We start from the raw sequence: 24,161 nt of genomic DNA on the forward strand, positions 1-24,161 counted from the left end.
AGAAGGGCGAATGAGTCATTCTTGTCTCTCCACTTCCTATATTATGTCATTAAAATTGGAGAGGTTTTGCAGAAAACAACTCCCTCATGTTCTGAGAGCTGACGGATATGTACACTAGTAATCAAACGACAAAGCGAAAAGTGCTATCATAGGCCGGGCACAGTGGCTCACGCCTGTAATCCCAGCACTTTGGGAGGCCGAGGCAGGCGGATCACAAGGTCAGGCTGGAGTTTGAGACCAGCCTGGCCAACATAGTGAAACCCTGTCTCTTCTAAAAATATAAAAATTAGCTGGGCGTGGTGGTACGCACCTGTAATCCCCGCTATTCAGGAAGCTGAGGCAAGAGAATAGCTTGAATCCGGGAGGTGGAGGTTGCAGTGAGCTGAGATGGTGCTATTGCACTCCAGCCTGGGTGACAGAGCGACTCTGTCAAAAAAAAAAAAAAAAAAAAAGAAAGGAAAGTGCTATCATATAGTTGCATTCAAAATTTGATGGGAACTTAGGAAGATTTACTAAAGCTGTTGAATTGCTGGTCAACATTGCCTCACTAAAAATGATAACTAGTTATTGTGATCCATGTATGTGGGTGTTGCAGAGTCAATAAACAAAATAAAGGAAGGTGGGAAAGGATAGGAAATAAGTAATTATTAAGCATCTACTTAAGTGCCTGATGACAACTGGGTAAATTCGTGAAAATTATGTCACTTAATCCATACAAGCACCCTGGGTCCTAAGTTATAGTCACTTTTCAGATGAAAAATCTGAGACTTGGGCTGGGCACGGTGGTCCACGCCTATAATCCCAGCACTTTGGGAGGCCGAGGCTGGTGGATCGCTCAAGCTCAGGAGTTCAAGACCAGCCTGGACAACATGGTGAAACCCTGTCTCCACAAAAAAATATAAAAATTAGCCAGGCGTGGTGGCATATGCCTATAGTTCCAGCTACTCGGGAGGCTGAGGCGAGAGGATCAGTTGAGCCTGGGATGTTGAGGCTACAGTGAGCTGAGCTCATGCCACTGCACTCCATCCTGGGAGACACAGCAAGACCCCCTCCCCGCCGACTAAAAAAAAGAAAAGAAAAAGCTGGGACTTGGAAAGAATAATAGTTTATCCAAAGTCCTACAGCTAGTGGGAAGGCAGAAGCAGAATTTCCATACGTGTCCAGACTCCTCCCACCATATCATGTGGTTACAACTAAATGAGACAAATAAAGCACACAAGAAAGAGGAAGTGGGCAAATTTGGTTTTGCTGCCTCTGAAAGTGAGCATGACTCAGAGATTTCTGACAGCAGAACCTAGTGGTTTGTGGAGTCAAGGTCTATAAATGTTTCTGTTACTGGATTCAGGAGATTTAAGTCAATAACAGAAGGTAGCTGTCATATAAAGACTGGAATAAACATTTCTTTGCATTGGCATATAGATCTACAGATGTGAGCATTGAGAACTCTCTGGATGATTTCCACAGAAAATGAAGTGTAGTTGAATCTCATTTATTTGGAAGTTGTCTATCTATAAGCTCACACATCCAGCACACAACAAGGAATCAGCAAATCAGCAAAACTCCATGAGTGCTCAAGTAGATGTCAAAACCAACAAACGGTGAGTCTCAGGCACCACTCTGTTTATTCCGTTCCAAATGCCTTCAAGCCCTCAGTTAGAATCTATTTATTAATTCTTCTTCGATTTTCTAATCTAGAGGAGGAGAAAAGAAACTCTCCATCAGTATTACTGAAAATAGAAGTGATGTCTGACAGGAAATAATTAAGACAAAAGAAAAAACACAAAAACTGGAAAAGCAGTTGGAAGAATGCAAAGATCTTAGTGTTAATTCAGATGATGGTGAGAGACCCTCAATGGGTGGGATTGCCCTTGTAACACATCCATGGAAGAAGGTGGGGTTTTCACCGTCGACCCAGAGTCATCAGTATAAAATTAAACTAATTGCAGGCTACTTTTCTGGGTAGGCAGGAGGTATCTAGTACATTGGTAGGACATTCACTTATTCAAAATAAGTAACATGAAAATGTGTCATTGCCTAAATGAATAGGAACTCGGCCATCTCGGAAAATTTTTAGTTATGCAAAGCGATGCATACTCAGAGGATCTTAGATAATCTGGTGTAGTATCATTCAACGATGAACTCTAATTTCCAATCATAGCTTTCACTGGAATTGGGGCAGATGACCCAGGGATAAGATACCCCTGTTGGTCTGAAGAAGAGAGAGGAAAACTTTACCATCCCAGGGATCAACCGTGCCTCCTCATAGCTGTGGGACTTTGAGGAAACTAACATACGCTCCAAGTCTCAGCTTTTTCATCTGTAAAGTGAATATTGTACAATTTAGGACCCAGGGTGTTTGTGAGGATTAAATGACATGATTCCTGTGAATTTACCCAGTTTATGTCCTCACTCCCCACTCCCACTGTCACTGCAGTGGGGAGTAGTGGTAGTTAGAGGAAATCTCCCAATTGGGTTTTTTGTTTTGTTTTGTTTTGTCTTGTTTTGAGACAGAAGCTCGCACTGTCACCCTGGCTGGAGTGTGGTGGTTTGATTGTAGCTCAGTGCAGGCTTGAATTCCTGGGCTCAAGCAATCTTCCCACCTTAGCCTCCTGAGTAACTAGGACTGCAGGCATATGCTGCCATGTCTGACTAATTTTTTATTTTTTTAGAGATGAGGGTCTCACTATGTTGCCCAGGCTGGTCTCAAACTCCTGGCATCAAGTGATCCTCCTACCTCGGCCTCCCAAAGTGCTGGGATTACAGGTGTGAGGCACCTCACCTGGCCCCCAGTGGGTTCATACTCCCTCTCCTCATCTTAGGCCATCCAGTCTTGGAAACTAGGGACAAAGGCCTTTACCCATGTCCTTCTTGGGGTGGTCTCACCACATGTACACTATCTCCCTCGCCCCCAAAACATCCACGCAAACACACACATTCCTTGTACCAGGCCCTCTCATAACTGTAACTAAAAAGGATATTTAAATGTGTACTAAGTGATTGTGTTGACCTTTTGTTTTACTTCCTTATTTTTGTCCTATTCCAATTGTGCTAAAAGTGTCAAAGTGTCCGATAAAAATACAAAAGAAGCCTGACATACAAGGAAGAATATATAAAAGGAAGGGACTTGGATAATTTGCACCGTATAAAATGAGTCTTCAAATGATTGAATCAGATGTACTGCTGCTTAATAGACATTTTATATGCTGAATAATCTGTTTTTTCTCTCTCAGTGATAGAAATGTTGACCCAAAGTTTCATAAAGCTGTTGAATGCCTTTTCAGATGTTGCAAATGCAAACTTAAGAAATAGAAGTTTTGGCCGGGCGCAGTGGCTCACACCTGTAATCCCAACACTTTGGGAGGTCGAGGTGGGCGGTTCACTTGAGGTCAGGAGTTTGAAACCAGCCTGGCCAACACGGCAAAACCCCATCTCTACTAAACATACCAAAATTACCCAGGTGTGGTGGCACGCGCCTGTAATGCCAGGTACTTGGGAGGCTGAGACACGAGAATCACTTGAACAGGGGCGGGTAGGGGGAGGTTGCAGTTACTGCAGTCTGGGTGACAGACCGAGACTCCCTCTCAAAGCAAAACAACACAAAACAACTTTCTGTTTCATTGAACTATCTCTTATAATTTCTCAGTGGAAATCAATGACACACATTTGTGCTGGCCCAGCTTAATATAGGAGTAGATTTAAAAATACTTAGTATAATTTTTTTAACCTTTTGAGAGTATGAGGTATTATTTATTTTTACTTGTTAGTACTACCTCCTTTGAGATACTTCATCTTAAAATGTAGATTCGTGATTCTTACTTTTTATATGTCCTGGTCCAATTTGAGACTATGATGAAAGCTGTAAATGCACATATCACATTAAATTATGCCCACAATTTCAGCGATCATGGTCTCCCGAAGTCCCAGGACTCAATAAATAACTCTGGGATACAGAGTAACAGATGTGCCTTTAAGAATATTATATAAATGCTGTTTATTGTAACTGAGCCTTTGACATGGATTGGGAATCAGCCAGTTGGATTTAAGTGTTCCCAGCATTAAATAGGAATGCAGCCTGTTCTATGCTGTAGATTAAATAAGTGCTTTCGTAGCTTGGAGAACGGTATACCCACAGACACATTTAACAAAACACCATGCTAATATTTCAAGGTTTAAGGGGTGCCTGGACCAGATAGCCTCAACCCTTGTGCCCAAGAGTCTCATGCCCGTTTGGGAACATCACAAATCTCTAGATCCTACCAGTGCATGGCCCCAGGAGATAAAGACCCACGTAAGAATGCTGGTCCCTTCCCTCATCATTCCTTCCTCGTATCCCAGCTGAGTCCAAACTATAATGTGAGGGATCAGGGACACACATGAAGACCAGAGACTATGACAACAATGGTTTTAACCTGGAAAATCTAAACAGGTATAACTACATGTAAATTTCAACTGTAAAATTTAAATACAGCCTATATGTAATATTTTAAGTGTAATTAATATAACTTTTTGGTGTATGTGCCAACATAATTGACTGCAAAATATGCTTTAGTAAGTGGCCGAGTTAACTTATTTTATAGGTTTATTGATTACAAGCCACTTAAATGTGGAGCTAAGTGTAACAAAAGTAATTACTTTGGGTTTAGAACAGCTGGTCTGCTGTAGCTCTTCTTTCTCAGTGATCAAGTAACAGGGCAACTTTTCCATTAAAGCCACTCCTAGTTCATAACCATAAGAACTATTGTTTTCAAATCTAAGAATCTTTATTTACTTACCTAAGACAGTAGAGTGCTGTCAATTTTATCCAAGAGTAATTTGCTAAGGGGCATAAAATGTCTGCTTCTTCAAAGCCCATTTGGAATATGATGTTTATGTGTTGGACTTTATGTTTTTTTGGGGTGAGGAGGAATAATCTACTTTGCTTTTTTTTTTTGTTATTGATGTTGTTAGTGTTTTTTTGTTTGTTTGTTTTTAGACACAGAGTCTTACTGTGTCACCCAGGCTGGAGTGCACTGTTGTCATCATAGTTCAGTGCATCCTTAAACTCCCATACTCAAGGGATCTTCCCACCTCAGCCTGTCAAGTAGCTAAGTACTACAGTGCATGCTACCATGCCCAGCTAATTTTTCATTTTTCTGTAGAGATGTGCGTCTTCCTATGTTGCCCAGGCAGTTCTGGAACTCCTGGCCTGAAGTGATCCTTCTGCCTCGGCTTCCCGTAATGTTGGGATTACAGGCATGAGCCACCGCATCTGATCATTTGTTTAAGAAAGAAAGAAAAAAAGAAGCCACGTCTCTCAATGCCTACATTTAAACAAATAGAAAGCAAATATTTTCAGAGGCTCAGTTGAAGAATCAGAATAAGTAATAATACGCTATGTTTAACCTAAAATTGCATCTGCTTTGGACTTTACCCACAAAGAGGTCTGCCTGCATTTCAGCTTTATTGAAGATGTAAAGTAATTGTTCTTTCCTTTTGGGAGGGAAGACAAAACACCGTTCCCAGTCATGGGAGAAATGCTTCCTCCATGCCTGGGGCTTGGAAAACGAGTGGGGAGGTGAAGTCTTCATTCACTTTGGGGTTTCATTTTTAAAATAATATGCCAGCTGATCAATTTTATACATAATTTGGGCACAGAATTGCTAAATTTTTGCAAAATTGAAGAGGATAAATTCCCAGTTTTCCAAGTTTTTTTTAAAGTCATAGACTACTTTCTTTTTTATTTTCTTTTTTAAACATATTAAGGTATTTGCTTTATTGCTTATCCGTCCTTTTATCCATCCCTCTATCCATCCATCAATCCATCTTAAGTTTTTATTTTATGTCATTTTAAGTTCCAGGATACATGTGCAGGATGTGCAGGTTTGTTACATAGGTAAATGTGTGCCATGGTGGTTTGCTGCACCTATCAGCCCATCAGCTAGGTATTAAGCCCAGCACACATTAACTGGTTTTCCCGATGTTTTCACTACTCCCATCTTCCCTAGAAGCCCCAGTCAGTGTGTGTTGTGTGCCTTCATGTGTCCATGTGTTCTCATCGTTCAGCTCCCACTTATAAGTGAGAGCATGCAGTGTTTGCTGAGGATAATGGTTTCCAGCTTCATCCATGTCCCTGCAGAGGACATGATCGCATTCCTTTTTATGACTGCATAGTGTTCCATGATATATCTGTGCCACATTTTCTTTATCCAGTCTGTTATTGGTGGACATTTGGATTGATTCCATGATAGACCCCTTTCTTTGAATGAAAGTATGCCCTGCAGCCCAAGTGAAACTGCTAAGTGTGGACCCGCCCACTTCCCCTAGACTCTCAGCAATCGTCCCCTGGTCTCTTCTCCCACCTACACAGAGCCTTGCTTATTACCGGGCATGGAGTAGCTTTATCCCAGCTTAATAAAGCACTCATGGGGCCAGGTGCGGTGGCTCACGCCTGTAATCCCAGCACTTTGGGAGGCTGAGGCGGGCGGATCATGAGGTCAGGAGATCGAGACCATCTTGACTAACACAGTGAACCCCTGTCTCTACTAAAAATACAAAAGATTAGCTGGGTGTGGTGGCAGGTGCCTGTAGTCCCAGCTACTAGGGAGGCTGAGGCAGGGCAATGGCGTGAACCCAGGAGGTGGAGCTTGCAGTGAGCCGCGATCGTGCCACTGCACTCCAGCCTGGACGACAGAGCGAGACTCTGTCTCAAAAATAAATAAATAAATAAATAAAGCACTCATGGGAGGACTGAGAGGGGCTTTAGGATGCTAACCACTGACAACAGGATTTTAAGGCATGAATGATTCACAACTGATTTGTGAAAGAAATAGCAGTATTTCCTAAACTCTTTGGGTTGACATCCTGGGATAAAGAGGAACATTGGCATCCTTCTTCCTTAGATTATGTTTGTATGCATGAGCACAATGCTAATATTGGTAATCTTTATTTTATTTTATTTTTTGAGATGGAGTTTCACTCTTGTTGCCCAGGCTGGAGTGCAATGGGGCTCTCTTAGCTCACTGCAACCTCCGCCTCCTGGATTCAAGCAATTCTTCTGCCTCAGCTTCCCAAGTAGTTGGGATTACAGGCATGCGCCACCATGCCTGGCTAATTTTGTATTTTAGTAGAGACAGGGCTTCACCGTGTTGGTCAGGCTGGTCTCAAACTCCTGACCTCAGTTGATCCATCCACCTCAGCCTCCCAACGTGCTAGGATTACAGGCGTGAGCCACCGCACCCAGCCCATAATGTTGGTAACTTGTATAAGAGTTACTCATTCTCTGTTGAAAGAAGAGACTCTTAACCATTCTTCTCTCTTTAAAGGAGGACTGCTCTCCATTTTCTTTGCTCTCTTTGGGTTTGAGTCGTTTTTCAGTTGAATTAGCAGGGCACAGCCTGTTTTTTCAGTGAACAAATAACAATGCCCTCTTGATTCGAGATTATATAATTGACTATAATAACTCATGAAATGTTTGCAAAGTCAAAGTGAAACTGCTGACTTAAATTTAGTTTAAATTATGATTAAGAGGTTTTCTAGGAACCAACTCTGCAAAGATATTTTGGAGACCACTTGGGAAATTGTTAAATCAAAGTGGTGTGTATTTGAAAGCTTATTACAATATATTTTGTAACGTGTTCTCAAAATGTTTTCTTAGAAAAAGTTTTTATAGTTCTCTGAAATCGAGCCAGAAGATCCTGAATCTGACATTTTAAAAAAGAACTAACAGTGAATTTTTAGTTGAAACAATCTTTGCAATTTGCCATTTATGTAACTTTTATTTAAAAGAACGTAGAAATGCTAAACGATGAAATAAAATATTTTGGATAACCCTACCCATTAAGCCTCAAAAGTGTTCCTGACCTTGTTCTTAGAAGTGCTTCTGTGCGTTATATGCTGGTTTTCAAACACTGAAAATGTTCATGTGGACTTTCACGTTATTCTGCACCCCGGCACCTTTCAACAGCCGAGATAAGAAAAGAAGGCTCTTCAGAGCACTGTGGCTCATTAGAGTGCTGTCCAAAATCTCATCCATGCCTGATAAAGTTAGTGGAATGTCAGGGCCTCTACTGTGATGAAAGGATCTAAATGTGACTTCTCAAGCAGCCAAAATATTAGCTGTCATCCCCGTCCATGCAGAGTTCTAAGACTAGGCCTTGCAGACACAAAACTGTATGTACAGAATGACCCTTGTTATGTTACAAATTTTCAAAATGAAAAGAAGAAAGTGGACAGGAAACACACAATGAGTTCACAGTGGGTACCTGTGGACCTGGGGATGATGGTGATTTTTGTTTTCCTCTATTAACTTCTTTGTTTGCATTTTTAAGCCTACAACAATGCAAATATGTATTTGTAAATGTCAAAACAACATAGTTTTCTAAAAAGTGGAATAGATGCTGTAGTTATTGGCAGAGCCAAAATCAGAGTGAGGACATGGTGACCGTGAGCCCTGAATGTAAGCTGCCCAATAGCATTGCCAGACCTGCACGTCAACCTGGGATTTAAAATATGCTCATGGTAGGGCTGCCGAGTCAGGAACCTGCTTACACGCCAGAAGGACCAAACACCTAGAACGGTAATGACTTTTGGCTGGGCACGGTGGCTCACATCTGTAATCCCAGCACTTTGGGAGGCTGAGGTGGGTGGACTGCATGAGCCCAGGAGTGCAAGACCAGTCTAGGCAACATGGTGAAACCCCATCTCTACAAAAGATACAAACATTAGCTAGGTGGGGTGGTGTGTGTCTGTAGTCCCAGCTACTCAGGAGGCTGAGGCAGGAGGATCTCCTGAGCCCCGGAAGGTTGTGACTGTAGCGAGCCATGATCATGCCAGGCTGGGTGACAGAGTGAGACCTTATTAAAAAAAAAAATAGGCCGGGCACGGTGGCTCAATCCTGTAATCCCAGCACTTTGGGAGGCCGAGACGGGCGGATCACGAGGTCAGGAGATTGAGACCATCCTGGCTAACATGGTGAAACCTTGTCTCTACTAAAAAATACAAAAAACTAGCCGGGCGAGGTGGCGGGCGCCTGTAGTCCTAGCTACTCGGGAGGCTGAGGCAGGAGAATGGCGTAAACCCAGGAGGCAGAGTTTGCAGTGAGCTGAGATCTGGTCACTGCACTCCAGCCTGGGTGACAGAGCGAGACTCCGTCTCAAAAAAAAAAAAAAAAAAAAAAAAAAAAAAGAGAGAGAGAAAAGAAAAGAAAAAAAGAAATGTAATGACTTTGGACCAGTAGGGAAGCAGAGAGATCAGTGTCATTGTATATCACACATTCAGGATCTGCATCCAACCCTTCTGCATCCAATCCTCCTGACTTCCACTGTGGCTGGGGCCCTGTCGGTCTTTCTCACTTTAATGTTCTTTTGCTGTTTTTATCCAAAGCCATTGAGGATGATATTCTTTTTTTTTTTTTTTTTTTTTTTTTTTTTTGAGATGGGGTCTCTCTCTGTAACCCAGGCTGGAGTGCAGTGGCCGGATCTCAGCTCACTGCAAGCTCCGCCTCCCGGGTTTATGCCATTCTCCTGCCTCAGCCTCCCGAATAGCTGGGACTACAGGTGCCCACCACCACACCTGGATAATTTTTTGTATTTTTAGTAGAGATGGGGTTTCACCATGTTAGTTAGGATGGTCTCCATCTCCTGATCTCATGATCTGCCTGCCTCGGCCTCCCAAAGCACTGGGATTACAGGCATGAGCCACCACGCCTGGCTGATATTCATTTTAACAACATTTTAGGTGGTATATACATTTTGGTCAAGGAGAGGCACAGACAGAGTTTTGCCTGGGTGTTGGTAGTTGCCACAAATGAATCTCTAGCCTGGTAGTTTCTAGGGTGTGCGGTGGCATTGAGGGTGGGATAAACAGGTGAAAAGATGTGGTACTGGCCTCTGGGAGAAGCAGAGAAGGCAACGGTGGATCTGAGAAGTGACTTTTGTGTTTCACACTCCCTTGTCTTCTTTACATCCTCTTCTTATAGCAGCTCTTCCCCTGCCTCTGGTGTTCCTGTCCTCTTGGTGCCCTCTGGGTGGTCAAAACCCGACAAGAGCACACCTTGGAACATGCTTGCCCCAAAGGGCTCCTTTTCCTTCATTTCTGTCTTGTTCCCTTTCTTCCCTATCTCCCTGTGCTTCCTTTATCCTCATGAAATGTACGTGCAGAGTCCACAGCATATTTAGACTCAGAACACTGAGATGTTTGAGAGTAGTAGCTCTCAACTCATATAGCTAATAATTTGGGACTAATATTTTGAACAGTATCAGGTGTTGTGGGAAGTCAGGGACCCCGAACGGAGGGACCAGCTGGAGCCACGGCAGAGGAACATAAATTGTGAAGATTTCATGGACATTTATCCGTTCCCAAATAATACTTTCATAATTTCTTACACCTGTCTTTATTTTAATCTCTTAATCCTGTTATCTTTGTAAGCTGAGGATGTATGTCACCTCAGGACCACTGTAATGATTGTGTTAACTGTACAAATTGATTGTAAAACATGTGTTTGAACAATATGAAATCAGTGCACCTTGAAAAAGAACAGAATAACAGCGATTTTAGAGAGCAAGGGAAGACAACCATAAGGTCTGACTGCCTGTAGGGTCAGGCAAAAAGAGCCATATTTTTCTTCTTGAAGAGAGCCTATAAATGGATGTGCAAGTAGGAAAGATATTGCTAATTTCTTTTCCTAGCAAGGAATATTGATATTAAGACTCTGGGAAGAGAATTGCATTCCTGGGGGAGGTCTATAAATGGCTGCTCTGGGGATGTCTGTCCTATGTGGTTGAGATAAGCACTGAGATATGCCCTGATCTCCTGCTGTACCCTCAGGCTTACTAGGATTGGGCAACTCCAGCCTGGTAAATTTTTGGTCAGACCGGTTCTCTGCTCTTGAACCCCGTTTTCTGTTAAGATGTTTATCAAGACAATACATGCACTGCTGAACACAGACCCTTATCAGGAGTTTCTGATTTTGCCCTTGCCCTGTTTCCTCAGAAGCATATGATCTTTGCTCTGCCATTTGCCCCTTGAAGCATGTGGTGACCTACTCCCAAAATAGAAAGAACCTACGTTGAAATATTGGGGATGGGTTCCCCCGATAGTCAGAGAAGACAGTGTGCTAACATGACCTGCTACATTAGGTGGCGACCAACCAACTGCTAAGAGTATGTGTGTGTGTGTGTGTGTGTGTATGTGTGCATATGTGTGTGACAGGCAGCCACCTCCTGGCTGTCAGAGAGCTCCAGACAGTTCAGGACACAGGCATGACCAGGAGTATTGCAAGAGTCCCAAAGCTCTGGGGAAGAGAGGCTAAACTTCTCTGCAGTTTTTGTTTAGACATGTACAGACTTAGCCGATGGACTGAGACTCACAAAAGGCTGGACTGGAGGGAGAGCCATGGGGCTGCTGGCAAAAACCAAGATAAGCCAAGAAGTCTAGCAGTGTGGGAAGAGGCAGCAGATCCTTGTGCAGGCGTTGCTGACCTAGACCCCCTGTGCTCTCTGTTCCCCGAGCAATGCCCACAGCAAAGTGTGTGCCAACAATGCCCACAGCAAAGTGTGTGCCAACAATGCCCACAGCAAAGTGTGTGCCACTATGGAAAGTCCTCATCAAAATAATGAGCAGAAAGAGGTGTGTGTGTGTTGGTGGGTGGCTGTGGTGAGATGGGGGTGTCCAGAAGAGGTTGGGGGCAGCACAGCAGCCACCCATGAGCAATGGAGTGGCAGCTGCCAACAGAGCAGTCAACAGCAGCCAGAGTGGCAGATGCCAGGGCAGTGGTCTTCATTTGTAAAAACAGCACCACCTTCACAGGGTTGCTGTGAAAATGAAATATTTAATGCATCAGCAGCATCTAGCACATGACTGTACAAATTAAATAATCAGAGCTTAACAAATGTTGGCTATTAGTACTTTCTTTTTTTTTTTTTTTTTTGAGGTGGAGTCTCGCTCTGTCTCCCAGGCTGGAGTGCGGTGGTGCAATTTCAGCTCACTGCTATCTCCACCTCCCAAGTTCACACCATTCTCCTGCCTCAGCCTCCCGAGTAGCTGGAACTACAGGTGCCCACCACCACACCCGGCCAATTTTTTGTAGTTTTAGTAGAGACAGGGTTTCACCATGTTAGCCAGGCAGGTCTCGATCTCCTGACCTCATGATCTGCCTGCCTCGGCTTCCCAAAGTGCTGGGATTACAGGCGTGAGTCACCATGCCCAGCCAAGTACTTTCTTTAAAAAATAATTTTTATATTTTATTTTTTAAAAGAGGTGGGGTCTCACTCTGTTGCCCAGGGTGATCTTGAACTCCTGGTGGTGAAGGACTTTCTCTTTAGTTCAGCTAAGAGCTGAGTTCTTGTCACACAACCATGAAAGATTAGGCTCGCAGGCACTTTGAAGGGTGAGAAGGGCAGGGTTTATTGGGCAAAAAGGAAATAAAAAGGGAAACAGGGACTCTCAGCAAAGCGAGAGTTCTGCTGGTAGGCTTCCTGCCTCACAGATTGAATTCCCAGTTACTACCCCAGAATCCTCCCCTCTGCAAATGGTGTGAAATTCCGTGGCTCCACCCCAGTGCCCACGCCTCCCTGTGCAAAGGCCAGTCGAAGGTTCTCGGGGAACCCCTTTATACTTGGCTGTCTCACTGAGGTCAAACAATCCCCCAGCCTTGACCTCCCAAAGTGCTGGGATTACAGGCATAACCTACTGCATCCAGCCTCCAGTACTTTTATCATTGGTGTTTTTGTGAGATTTCTTTACTTTTATCTACTTCTACTTATTTTCAAGTGGTTACGTAGTTTGATTTTACATGATACAATAAAAAGGATTCGGCACAGTTTTTGTTTTTAAGCAGAGAAATTGCTTCTTAGGATGTATTTTAAAGAGTTAGATTATACCTGAAGTGGGTTGAACTTGAGCAAAGTTTTAAAAATAATTGTGTCTCAAAGTTGAATAAAAAAATAGGGCCCCAGTGTCATTCTTTGCTCTGAGAGGATTGTGAGAATAACTAATAACAATTAGGAGGTTAATATATTGTTGAAAGTGGTAATTTTACCAGTTTTGAACTCATGTTCAAAGACATAATTGGAATAATTTTCAATAGACATCAGTCTTTATTTCTTAGGAAATTACAGTGATTAAATTAATGGCAGGCAGCCTCTCTTGTTATTATTTGAAGATAATAGGAGTCTGTTGAGGATTAGTGGGGAAAAATGAATGATACATGTTCTATCAAAGACTTCACAGTTAAAACATTTCTTACTGCTCCCTGTCTTGCCACAATTTATATATTTAAGCACAATCATCAATGCAACTTCCTTTACTGTATTTGGCCTAAAAAGTAATTCAAATGAAGAATAAGAATAATGCTTTCCTTGGGATTCCAGTATAGAGTTTTCTTTTAGGGGATGCCTAATATGCCAATTCAAAAGAAAGTTATGTAATGCTTGAAGAGCTCTGTGGAAGTGGAAAAGATAGTTCATTTCTTTCTCTGGATATTTTTCAGGAGTCTGTTCCTGCTTCTTTATGAAATTGAACACTGGACAATAACAATATCACACTCGTTATTCAGACATTTTAAATTGCTCTAATTGCTCTTTTACTTTGAAGTGAGATATTCAGATCACTGAGTGTTAGAGAAATGGTGCACTGATGAAGCAGTGAACGGATCTTGATCTGTTATCTCAGCTTGAGGTTTAGTAAAGTGGTTTTTGTCAGTGGACCATTGCACCCTATTTTCTTGAATATCTTTCTATACTGAAAATGATTTAGATGGTACATCTGAGTCTAATGCCACCCAGATAAGCATCTGCAGTTGCGCTGACCTGGACTTGGGTGGTACTGCTTTTTAGATTTCAGTATCACTCTAAACCTTGTCTGGCTTTTGCCCGTGTCAGTACCCTTGAGCTATAGGTTGGGAAACCTGTTTGTTTCTCTTTCTGGCTGGAATGTCTTTTAGAGATTCATGTTATAGGTTGTGACTCAAGTTACATACACTGATTCCCAAACTTTTCTTGACTTGATTCTAGGCTAAACAACACTGCAATTGTGAGGCCCCCAAGGCAAAAAGTAAATAAAAAAAACTACCTAATTTAATATGCTAGAGAGTTTTTGTAAACATACAGATGACTACATTAGGAAATACTGTTTTCATTGCTTTGGAAAGTAGGAGGAAGTGACATAAGATCTTGTTCTGGGGAGAAAGAGCTAGCACAGTATTACTTGCACCAAAGCAGAGGCAAAAACGAAGAAAAGCCAGTGACTTTGAGTGTTAGCTTACTCGATACAGCTAACACCCATTTATTTTAACATATCGCCACTTTTAAGTTAATACCCATTTTTCCCATTGTTTCTGGTTTAACTGTTATAATTTGAAATAATCATGGTTGGAAATGTTTAGATAAATCATGATGCCTCACTACCTTGTAATTTAACACCACAAAATAAGAACTGTAAGGCAAAGGGTTTGGACAACAGGGAGTACAGGTTGCAAAACAGAAAAAGGGATCTGGATTTATTTGACAGAAAATAGAGGGTTTCTTACTCCAGGGTGATTTTTATAGGAATTCTATACTTAAATTTTGGCCACTGAACTAGACTTGCTGATTGTATGAACTTGAATAAAATTCCATTCAGAAGAGAAAAGATGACCAAAATAAAACACCTACCTCATGGGATTGTAGTGCAAATTGCATAAATTAATCCATATGAAAGCATTTTGTAAATTGCAAACTGTGGCACTAAATTTACTTTATACGAGACAATCACTAAGTGTTATTAAGTGATTGAAAGGAAATATTAATCCAACCTGTTACGTGGTTTTCCGAATGTATAAAAACAAGGAAAGCATTCCAACCTGTGGGTACCTCTGCCAGAAATGTTTAACCTAGTTGTGAAGGAACAGTCAGTCAAATCCAAATTGAGGGGTGTTAGGTAAAGCAACTGGCCTGGACTCTACAAAAACGTGTCATGAAAGGTAAAAGGAGACTGTAGACATGCCTTGGTGATCCCTGATTAAATTCAGGATTTAAAATAAAATATAACAGATCTTCCACCCTGAAACAGACATCAGTGATACAATTGACCATTTAGACTGTATATTGATTGCATTGTGTCAATTTAAAATTTTCTGAGTGTGGCTGGGCATGGTGGCTCAAGCCTGTAATCCCAGCACTTTGGGAGGCCGAGGTGGGTGGATCACGAGGTCAGGAGATCAAGACCATCCTTGCTAACATGGTGAAACCCCATCTCTATTAAAGTACAAAAAAAATTTAGCCAGGCGTGGTGGTGGGCACCTGTAGTCCCAGCTACTCAGGAGGCTGAGGCAGGAGAATGGTGTGAACCTGGGAGGTGGAGCTTGCAGTGAGCCGAGATCACACCACTGTACTCCAGCCTGGGCCACAGAGCAAGACTCCATCTCAAAAAAAAAAAGAAAATTTCCTGAGTGTGACCATTATTATGTAACTATGGTGGGATCATTGCTCTTAGGAGGTATATGCTGAAGTATATAGGGGTTGAAGCATCTTTATGTCTACAAGTGACTCAAATGGTTCAGCAAAATATTTAGATATGCAGAGAGATAAAGCAAATGTGGAAAAGTGTCATAATTTGGGAATCAAGGTGAAGGCCATCTAGTTGTTCATTGCTACCTATTCCTACAACCTTTCTACAGTTTTAAACATTTTCAAAATACAATTTTGGAAAAAAAATTTAAAAAGAAAAAATCCAAGTACTCAAGTAGATAGAGTTATTAAAATACAGATCTTGAAATATGTCCATTACAGAGCATGTCTTCCTGCAATTTTATTTTTCTGTGAGATGCCGATATATAGATTTTAAAAAAGAAAAATCTGTGTTTTTATAAATGTATGCTTTTAGGCAATGAACAGGATTATTGTTACTAATTTGAAGCATATTCCCACTGGCTGGGCGCCGTGGCTCATGCCTGTAATCCCAGCACTTTGGGAGGCCAGAGGCGGGCAGATCACAAGGTCAGGAGTTCAAGACCAGCCTGACCAAAATGGCGAAACCCTGTATCTACTAAAAATACAAAAATTAGCTGGGCGTGGTGACACTTGCCTGTAATCCCAGCTACTCAGGAGGCTGGGGCAGGAGAATCACTTGAACCCGGGAGGTGGAGGTTACAGTGAGCTGAGATTGTGTGCCACTGCATTCCAGCTTGGGCCACAGAGTGACACTCTGTCTCAAAAAAAAAAAAAAAAAAAAAAAAAAAAAGAAAAGAAATATATTCCCACTGGAAAAATTCCAGGAAAATAGATAGAAGTTCTCAACCCACGTGCACATCTTTTGTGGTATTTAAAAGTGAAGTAAAAATGTATCATGGGGTGTGTTCAAAAGGACAGAACATTATTTTTACTGTCCTCTTTAGAAAAAATTCAAGTTTGAGGATCTCAGTTTAATGATTTTGTGATAATTTGCTACCCAGATCTTCTTTCCTATGAGATAAAACTTTTGTTTTCATTTTTTGAGAGAGACATCGGGAAGTTATTGTTAGCAGAGGTGAATCTGTGCAGGTCTGCACCAACTTGATTCTTCCCTCTTCGAAGGAAAGAATTCGATTGAGGGGCATGACTTAGAGTGAGAGACTGAGGCAAGTTTTTGAGGAGTGAGAGCTTATTAAAAAGTTTTAGAGCACAAACCAAAAGAAGTAAAGGACATTTGGAAAAGTGCCAAGCAGACAACTTGAGAGATCCAAGTACCCTGTTTGATCTTTGGCTTGGGGTTTTATACATCAGCATGGTACAGGGGTTTCTGTCTCTCCTCCCCTGATTCTTCCCTTGGGACTAGCTTTCCGCATGCGTAGTGGCTTGCCAACACTCGGGAGGGGAGCATGCTCAGTGTATTTACTGAAGTTGTGTGCATGCTCACTTGAGGCAGTTTTCCCTTACCAGTCGAGTGTTCCTAGAGGGAGGTCATATACTAGTTAAACTCTGCCATTTTGCCCCTTAGTACACATACTTGGGCCCACTTGCCAACTCCTGAGATCTTATCAGGAAGCTGCTGATCGCCAACTTCAAGTGTTTCCTACCTATTGGGAGACTGCCTGTCCCTGGCACCAGCTGCCACCAATTATTATTTTAGAGCGCCAGTTTAACAACTACCTTACCATCACCTGATGGTTTAACATTGCCTGACCTGTTTGTGTTTGTTTGCTTAGCTATCTACCCTAACATTATCATGATGATTGACTTACTATTCTGTTGCTTATTCTTGGGGTTGATGTGGTGGGATTCTGATTTTCTCCCAGGTGAGTGAGTCCAGGCAGAAATCTCATGACTCACTTTTTTCTGTCTCTCTTTTTTTTTTTCTGTAAAGGTCAAAGACAACAGAACTGGACCAAGAAAGTTCATAACTTTTTGGTATGTAATTGAAAACTCTTTGCAACAAATTCTTTCTCTTTAGTGATATTTATGGCTTGAAAGGCCTGAGTTTCACTTTGTTATTCTAGTTTGTGAATCAAATTAGTGTAGCCTGGATATGTTTATCCCTAGTCTAGGATTTATGCAGAGGGAAGTTCATAGTATTACTATCTTTGGTCCTCTGAAGATTATTTTTCAGTGGGAGAATTAAGTAATTTATTTAGTTATTTATGGGTTGATTCTTTTTTTTTTTTTTTTTGCCTCTCTCAGAGTAAGGAATATACCATGACTATCAAAGTACTTTAGAACTATAATTATGTGAGGAGTCTATTTTACAAGCAATTGCATGTTTAGATGCCCAAGTATAAACTGAATGCTCTAGAAATGGAGTACTTACTGATTCAAATTTACTAATAATTACAATTAAATATTTATATTTAATAATTATAGTAGAACAGTAAAACAATCTGAAGATGTCCCTACCTCTAAAGTTTATAAGTTTATTCCTAATGATCTAGGAAGGACTGGAGTTGAATACCTGTGTATTCTTCTCATTATTACTCTGATTTTCTATTATAAAATGATTTTAAAAGAATTATATGTCTTAGCTCCTCACTGAGGCATCCATCTTTTATTTGGTTTAACTCTTGTTTGTTTGTTTTTGAGACAATGTCTCACTTTGTTCCCCAGACTGGAGTGTAGTGGCATGATCGTGGCTCACTGCAGCCTTGATCTCCCAGGTTCAAGTGATTCTCTCACCTCAGCCTCCCAAGTATGCCACCATGCCCAGCTAATTTTTAAAATTTTTTGTAAAGACGGGATCTCGTTATGTTGCCCAAGCTGATCTCTAACTCCTGATCTACAGTGATCTTCTTGCCTCAGCCTCCCAAAGAGCTAGGATTATAGGCGTGAGCCATTGCACTAAGCCTTAATTCATTTTTTTTTCCAAAGATGAAACACAATTTTAAACTTGCTGAGGAATTCAAAGGAAGTATTCTTTTCCAGTTATCTTATTTTTTTTGAGATGGAGTCTTGCTCTGTCTCCAGGCTGGAGTGCAGTGGCATGATCTCGGCTCACTGCGACCTCCACCTTCCGGGTTCATGCCATTCTCCTGCCTCAGGCTCTCTGGTAGCTCAGACTGCAGACGCCCGCCACCACACCTGGCTAATTTTTTGTATTTTTAGTAGAGGTAGGGTTTCACCATGTTGGCCAGGATGGTCTTGATCTCCTGACTTCATGATTCACCCGCTTCGGCCTTCCAAAGTGCTGGGATTACAGGCGTGAGCCACTGTGCCTGGCCGCCCACAGTTATCTATTAAGGACACATCTTTTTGTGACTCTATAGATATAATTGAAATTCTGGTAAATTTACCAGAATTGCTTAAGTCATTAAGCAATAACTTAAATGCTATTATTTCCTATGACCCAGAAAATAATCACTATTGTCCCCAGTATGTAGTTTCTACCATTTCCAATAATGTTGCAACTGTCTTTGAAACACTGTTAGTCATAACTCATGAGTCACCATTGTGCTTTCTGGTGACCATTGCCCTTCTCTTTCTTACTCTGTAGTTAGTAAAACCCGTTGTCCTGGTTGTCCAACTCATGGACATGCAAATTAGCTTTGGTGCATACCTTAGTGGTTCAGACGTCTTCTAAGACATAAATTCTGTTGTTTCAACATGTATATGAAAGACACGCATTTACTCATGAGTCAGTCAGTAAGATTGTCTTCTGCATTGTCTTCTGCAGTAGAGAATGCTTTATTTACCGTAAAATCTGATGTTTTGTTGAGGAATGTCAAGTGATGCTTTTTATACTCAATACTTTTCATTGATGATATACAAAACTGATTACCCTAAGGTATTGACAAAAGTGGGTCATTTTACTGTCTTCAAAAGTTGTCAAGTATGTTTTCCAGTATAACACTTCTGACTGTCAGATTAGGGACCTCCCATGACAGTGGCCATCTAGTAAGAACATGGCTTGTTATAAGAAACCGCGTTTGTTGGAAGACTGAATTCGATGAACTTTATAGTCTCTTGTAATAAAATAAGAGATAGCACAGTGGTCCAAAGGGGAGGCTCTGAGCTCAGAGTTCTGGGGTTTGAGTCTTATCTGTGACACAAATACACACCAATCTGTATGACCTTGGGCAAGTTGCTTAACTTGTATGCACTTCACTTTCCTTATCTGTTAAATGGAGACAGTATTAGTACCCATAGCTGATGTAAGGATTTAATGAGTTAATATGAATACAGCTCTTAGAACAATATCTGGTGCATAATTAAGCACTTAATAAATATTAGTTATGACGATATATTAGTCCATTCCCACACTGCTATAAAGAACTACCTGAGACTGGGACATTTATAAAGAAAGAAGGTTTAATTGGCTCACTGTTCCACAGGCTGTACAGGAAGCATGGCTGGGGAGGTGTCAGGAAACTTACAATCATGGCGGAAGGCAAAGGGGAAGTAGGCACAGTCTTCACATAGCAGAACGAGAGAGAGAGAGAGAGAGAAGGGGAAAGTGCTACACACTTTTTATATTTTATTTATTTTTATTTTTTAATTTAAAAAAAAAGAAAGGGGGCTTTGCTATGTTGCCCAGACTGACCTCAAACTCCTGAGCTCAAGCGATCTGTTATACACTTTTAAACAACCAGATCTCATGAGAACTCACTCATTGTCATGAGAACAACAAGAGAAAATCCACCCCCATGATCCAGTCACCTCCCACCAGGCCCCTCTTTCAACACTGAAGATCATAATTCAACATGAGATTTGGGTAGGGACACAGGGTCAAACCATATCAGATGGTGATGAATTATCTGGTCATCAGCCATGGCCTTTATTCCCAGCAACTTACTTCTTCAGGTGTCCTTATATACTGCCTTGGTTCCACCTGATGCAAACGTCAAGGCAAAGCTCAGACTCTTCACCACTTTCTACTGAAATTGACTTTGTGGTGTCTTTTCTTCCATCACACTGCTCTCCCCATTTTCCAGGCTCCACCTCTCCTCTTCCCCTCCCTGCCTCATTGCAGGTCTTTCCACATACATCCAAACACCGCTGGATTTCAGATTTTATGACAAAGGGGCTTCTTATGATATTTTTCTAGCAAAGTCAAATGTTTACATAAGAGAAAGTCTTGAACCAGTTACTAGGATAATAAAATGTCCTCCAACTTGATGCAAAAGCATGTTAACAATTTTCATCTTTTAATCTTGTCATTAAGCAATACTAAAGGAATCTTGTTTATCTAGTCATTCTAATATATTACCAACATAGTTCTTTTTAAAAAAATTTTATTTTATTTTAAGTTCTGGGATACATGTGCAGAACGTGCAGGTTTGTTACATGGGTATACATGTTCCATGGTGGTATGCTGCATCTATCAACCCGTCATCTAGGTTTTAAGCCCCACAGGCATTAGTTATTTTTCCTAATGCTCTCCCTCTTCTTGCCCCCCAACCTCGACAGGTCCTGGTGTGTAATAGACATAGTTCTTAGTTCAAGGGTGTGTAGTGGGAGCAAACAGTTCCTATTTAGTTTTCATTCACATGTGCCTACATTTTTGGCCCCATAATTATTTTGAGTTCTCCACAGATTTCTTAAGTACAGAATGCTTGTCTAATTATTTTGACATATTCCTGCTGGGCAGTAAATATTGTGAAGTTTTATGTGAATGCATTTGAACATCAGGTTATATTTTTCTTACTATTTTTTACTTGCTATGGCCTATGAAACTTATGTTCTAGGGACGGCTTAATTTTCATTTATGTTACCAAGTGATTCAAGGTGTCAATGGACTTTTTCCAGAACAGAAACGTGTGGGGCCAGGTCTCACACCTCTAATAAAGAAACAACTCAGACTCCAAGGGTTTCTTGCCTTATTTTAAAATAAACTCTGTGTTAAAAACTTGTATGCTGGCAGCGAAGAAATAGATGACCACATGTATTTTCTTCTTGAAGGCTCATAATTTTTGTGCATATGTGTGTAAAATATAACAATATGAACAAGAATGTGGGCAGCTAGATTACAAAAAAAGAACTGGCAAAAGAATACTTATATGGACATTATTTCTTGAAAACAGTATCTGTAAGCTTTTCAGATTATTGAGAGGGCAGGTTAACATTGGAGCTATTGTTTTCCTGGTTAATAATACTTTTGCTTTTTTAAAATTTTAGCTCAAAAATATGGGTATAGCTTTCTAAAACATAGAATCCAATTTCAAGAATGATGAGGTACTAACTGAAAAATCTCTAAATGTTTTGAGATTATTTCCACACATTAATAGGGCATTTCCTCAGAAAATTTTCTGCATTTATTATAGGTAGACAGTGAGGAAAAGAGAAAAGAAAAGATGAAGTTTTCTCAGCAAGCGAAAGGTTTCTTGTTGCCATTTTCATTTTCCCTGAGTTTATTATCCTCAGTAGAGAGATCAATGTCTTTCCTAATAAAATCACCTTCCAGCCAAACTGTTAAAAAAGGCAACTACCTACCTTGGGTGTATGTCAGTTTACACAGAAAAAATTTAAATAGAGCTTGAAGAAATATGGAAAAGACTTTTGTTAATAATTAATGAGGCACAGGAGCTCTTATTAGACTAGACTGTGTTATGCTGAAATTAACTCTCGAGTAACTCTGATTTCTTTTTTTTTTTTTTTTGAGTCGGAGTCTCACTCTGTTACCCAGGCTGGAGTGCAGTGGCACGATCTTGGCTCACTGCAACCTCTCCCCCCCGGGTTCAAGCGATTCTGCTGCCTCAGTCTCCCGAGTAGCTGGGACTACAGGCACACACCACCATGCCTGGCTAATTTTTAGTAGAGACGGGGTTTCACCTTGTTGGCCAAGATGGTCTCGATCTCCTGACCTTGTGGTCCACCCGCCTCAGCCTCCCAAAGTGCTGAGATTATAGGCGTGAGCCACTGTGCCTGACTGTAACTCTGATTTCTTACCCAAACTCTATGTTCAGTCAGGAGGGAAGGGCTCCTCTACTCCACATAATCACTCAAGGATTCAGGCTGATGAAAGCGCCACCATCCTGCAACACCACCATGTCAATAGGTGGCTTCAGAGTTGGCCATGACACAGGAGGGTGTGGGGCACTCATACTCTTCTCCAGACACAAAGTGATGACATCACCTCTGCCCAGTCCCCATTGGTCAGAACAACTCACATGGCCTCTCCTAACTGCATGGGCCTGGGAGGTCTTCTTGGGGGCTGAAGAAGAAGAGGAGAACTAGACATAGAGCACAGTAGCAATTTCTTATCTGATTTTATGTGCTGCAAAGTTATCACATCCAGTGTCTCTATACAACACCTTTCCTTTCTAAATCAGTCACACTTACAATTCCTTCTGCTCTGCCAGGTAATTGGGTTATTTTAATATTTTAAAATTAACTTCACATTTTTTACTTTCTAAGTTTAGGTGAGAACAAGTGAAACAAAGATTATGAAGAAGGAATTAGTGAAGGCATAGATATCATCAACAGCGGAAAAATGTCTAGTTACATTTTAGCCTTCATCTGTTTGTAGACTTCATTGGTGTTATTAATGGTACTTTCTTTTTTCCCAACAAAATCATTACTTGAAATTAAATGTAACTGCAAATGTGTGAGGATTGATTGCAAAATCAATTTAAGGGATATCAAGCTGGAAATATGAAACTATACTTGCGTAGTTTCAGTAGATTGTATTTTATGTGTACATCTTTTTTTAATTATATGCTCATCTTTCCCTGAATCTTAATCTCATGTTCTTTTCCTTCTTCTATCTCACGTTTTTCTTTTTAAATGTATTTGTCAGTTTATTAAAGTATTTTACCAAGCAATGTTTTCACATAGGGCACATAAGGAATAAACAAACATGTCTAAAATATGCTTATTTTGCACTCACACTTGATTGTGTGTTTGGTTGGATATAGAACTTTATGTACAAATTTATTTTCACTCAGAACTTCAAAGGTATTGTCCCCATGTCCTTCAGCAGCTCATCTTGCATGAGAAATGCAAGTTCTAATGCTGTTCTTGTTTCTTTAGAGATAGAACATTTTTGTTCTGTCTGTAAACTTTTAGAATTCTCTGTATACTTTGAAATTCTGAAATTTCACAAGATATATTCAAACTTACATCGTATTGTATTGTATTGTATTGTATTGTATTGTATTGTATTGTATTGTATTGTGTTGTATTGTATTGTATTTGTTTGTATTTTTTGAGACGGAGTCTTGCTCTGTCGCCCAGGCTGGAGTGCAGTGGCACAATGTCGGCTCACTGTAAGCTCCACCTCCCGGGTTCACACCATTCTCCTGCCTCAGCCTCCCAAGTAGCTGGGATTACAGGTGCCCACCACCGTGCCTGGCTAACTTTTGTATTTTTAGTAGAGACAGGGTTTCACTGAGTTAGCCAAGATGGTCTCCATCTCCTGACCTTGTGATCCACCCGCCTCGGCCTCCCAAAGTGCTGGGATTACAGGTGTGAGCTCCCATGCCTGGCCTTTTGTTTTTGTTTGGTTTTGTTTTTTGTTTTTGAGATGGAGTTTTGCTCTAATGCCCCAGGCTGGAGTGCAATGCAGCTGATTTCAACCTCCGCCTCCCAGGTTCAAGTGATTCTCCTGCCTCAGCCTCCTGAGTAGCTGGGATTACAGGCATGCACCAGCATGCCTGGCTAATTTTTTTTTTTTTGTATTTTTAGTAGAGACGGGGTTTCACCATGTTGACCAGGCTGGTTCCGAACTCCTGACCTCAGGTGATCCACCCACCTCGGCCTCCCAAAGTGCTGGGATTACAGGAATGAGGTACCGCGCCCTGCCCT

At 41.2% G+C, this 24,161-nt stretch overlaps 1 protein-coding gene across 7 annotated transcripts in view; it reads left to right on the top strand.

Annotated features, from left to right (window-relative positions):
* Nucleotides 1–24,161, top strand: part of IPCEF1 (interaction protein for cytohesin exchange factors 1) — a 203,853-nt gene that overhangs the window by 54,600 nt on the left and 125,092 nt on the right. For 2 of the 7 annotated variants that reach the window (XM_050786801.1, XM_050786805.1), the window contains exon 2: nucleotides 17,296–17,339. The exons of 4 other annotated variants lie outside the window; for them this stretch is intronic. The gene's annotated coding sequence lies outside the window, so the exon portion shown is untranslated. Of the gene's footprint in view, nucleotides 1–15,235; nucleotides 17,340–24,161 lie in introns of those variants that run through there. One more of the 7 variants, XM_050786803.1, reaches the window with a different exon arrangement.

The sequence above is a fragment of the Macaca thibetana genome, chromosome 4 (genome assembly GCF_024542745.1).
Source record: "Macaca thibetana thibetana isolate TM-01 chromosome 4, ASM2454274v1, whole genome shotgun sequence".
NCBI lineage: Eukaryota > Metazoa > Chordata > Mammalia > Primates > Cercopithecidae > Macaca > Macaca thibetana.